This window comes from Lepus europaeus, chromosome Y, assembly GCF_033115175.1.
Source record: "Lepus europaeus isolate LE1 chromosome Y, mLepTim1.pri, whole genome shotgun sequence".
NCBI lineage: Eukaryota > Metazoa > Chordata > Mammalia > Lagomorpha > Leporidae > Lepus > Lepus europaeus.
Window position 1 is genome coordinate 5,352,144 of NC_084851.1, and position 2,941 is coordinate 5,355,084.

The 2,941-nt window shown below is 36.5% G+C and overlaps 1 pseudogene; it reads right to left on the minus strand.

Moving 5' to 3' along the window:
* Positions 1-638: 638 nt before the first annotated feature.
* On the minus strand, positions 639-2,604 carry LOC133754000 (E3 ubiquitin-protein ligase Itchy homolog; annotated as a pseudogene).
* Between the last annotated feature and the right edge of the window lie 337 nt (positions 2,605-2,941).

Here is a 2,941-nt window from a genome sequence, read left to right on the forward strand (position 1 = left end):
CTGTCATTTTACCAGGAATTGGTTTTAGATCCTTGATTTTATGTAATTTGCCTGTAGATGTTTGGATTGATTTCTGTTGTTTCTCTTCTGTTCCATTGGTCTATCCATCTGTTTCTGTACCAGTACCATGCTGTTTTGATAACAACTGCTCTGTAGTATGTCCTGAAATCAGGTATTGTGATGCCTCCGGCTTTGTTTTTTTTCTTTTTTTTTTGTAAATGATGTCTCTAGCTATTTGATTGTATTTGATTGTTTTTGTAGCTATTGTGAATGGGATTGTTCTTAGCAGTTATTTCTCAACCATATCATTATATGTGTATGCAAAGGCTGTTAATTTTTATGCATTGATTTTATATCCTGCTACTTTGCCCAACACTTCTATGAGTTCCAATAATCTCTTTGCAGAATTTTTGGATATCCTAAATAAAGATCATATCATCTGCAAAGAGGGATAGTTGGAGTTCTTCCTTCCCGATTTGTATCCCTTTAATTTCTTTTTCTTGCCTAATAGCCCTGGCTAAAACTTCCAGAACTATATTGAATATTATTGGTGAGATTGGGCATCCCTGTCTGTAACCAGATCTTAGTGGAAATGCTTCCAACTTTTCTGCATTCATTAGGATGCTGCCTTGAGTTTTTCATAAATTGCTTTGATTGTATTTCCAAACCACTTCCTGAATAGTGTTTTATTTAACCCAGTGAGTGAATAATACAATTCTGGATCAATGGATTCTAATTCCTTAAGTCTATCTGATTTGTTCAAAATAGGTTTATAAAATGGTAAAGGGAAACTTCTGTCTATGAATCTACCATGAAATAGAGCCATGACAATAAACCTTCCAATAAAGCAAAAAGTGATCTTGATTTTGTAAGAAGCAGGGTTTATCTACAAGCAGTAGTTATCTTTCCCTTCATAGTCAAACAAAATACATTTGTGTTCAATAATTCATGTGACAAAAAAAAGAACCATTCTCTTGCTATACATCCATAATCTAAACCCTCTTCTTTTGGAAAAATCACCCACAAATATCTTTGCAGATCATGGGGACTCAACTTCATTATCTGCTGAAAGCAATCCTCAAAAAAGATTACATTTTTCTGGCCACTGTAATCTTTATGTGCTGTGGCATGGCCAGTTGTTGATACAAAAACTGTAAATACTGAACCTTTGCTTTGAAGTCCCACACATAGCCACCCTGTTGCCCACAGTCTAAGGCAGATTTCCCTGTGCAAAGATCTATATAGACAGTTGTTCTTCTATTATGGCTCACGAACACTGTGAATCTCATTTTCTAAGCTTTGGTAAAGGTTTTTCATTTAATTAACCTTGACTTCAGGGATCTCCTCATTGGCTGATTAAAAACATTCTGCAATTGCTATCAGTTCTCTTCTCCCAACCAAGTAGCAAAGGATCAAGGCGATAAAATTATTTTTTGATGTGACAAACAAACCTTGATTCCCATAGATGAACCTCTGGTTAAACGGCTGTATTGTTCCTTGAAGCTTACTATGTTGTAGCTGCCACTGTTCATGGTTCTGGACAGATTTCAATGTTGGTCTCTGCCTCATTATTATTCTTTTGAAATGGTCAATGTAATAAATATGTCCCATGTTGTCCAGCAAGGAGGCAGAGGTTCTGGTCTATCCCACATTGTTCTTTTTTCAACATGATCTACATAGTAAATTCACCCACATTGGTCCACTCTCTGCTACCAGCCAGGTGGTAAGGGAACTTGAGTTACATACAGTATTTAATAGCCTAGAGCTTGAGTCTCCAGATATTTTAAGAAGAATTATTAATCCAGACATTTCTCCTTCAGATATACTTGTATTTTACTTGTGTTTATATTGGTGGGTGGCATAGAGCTTGTACTTGATCCATCACTTTCAGAAGTAGCAGGAGTAGAAACATTGCAAGATACTGGTCTATATGGCATGGGTAGAGGTGCTCAGGAAGGTCTTGGTGGCCTAGAAAGTTTAAAACCACCATTTGACAGTGAAGGAGGATATTCCCATTGACACTCCTATTTTCACTGGATCCTGTATTGTCAGAGTCATCTGATCAATTTGTTTTCATTCTGGGGTCTGAAGCCATCATCGTTCTTTGAAGCACTTTCTGAACATGTAGTTTCACCATTGGTAATAATGTCAGAATCTAATTGCAGCCCATCAAGACAAATTGTCTTGTCAAGGCAAAATGTCTCCAATTTTCTCTGTTGGCTCTTTGTCACCTACATTTGCAAAGTTCCAACCACCTCCTCAAGTTTAATATTGGTTGATTTTAACATTCCATAAATATTTAATGCAGCAATTCCCCTAAAATCAGATTGTAATGTCTGATGACTCCACACACAAAAAATGTAATTTACTCACAGGGGTAACAATAACTACAAGGGTTGGCTTCCATTTGGGACTATTGTTATTATTGCAATTTTCTCTCTTCTTTGTCCATCATGACTCTTAATTTAATTATGACTGCTACATAAGGATTTGGTCAAAATCAATTTTTTTAATTTTAAGTTTTGTTGAGATAAAAGTGATGTGAAGTTGTGATTTCATGGTCAGACTACCCACTGAACCAAGTTGTGATCCACTGTCAGACATACCACTGACAGAACAGCAAACCTGAAGTCCTCAGTGTTCAAATCACTTCTTTTGCTTAAGGTGTTGCCTCCAGAAGGCCACTGTGAAAAGTATGTTACCAGGACCACAGCAACTCATGATTTGTCAACTTTTATTCATATTACAGCTAATGCACACCTTGGGAAGCAGATGATTGCCCAAATACTTGTGTTCCTAGAATACCCATGAGAGATCCAGATTGAGTTCTTAGCTTGTTGTTTTGGTCTGATACAAGGCTTGCTATGGGGACCTGTGGGAAGTGAATCAGTGAATAAATATTTATCTCTTCCTCAAATGAAAAATAAAAAAATTAAAAGAG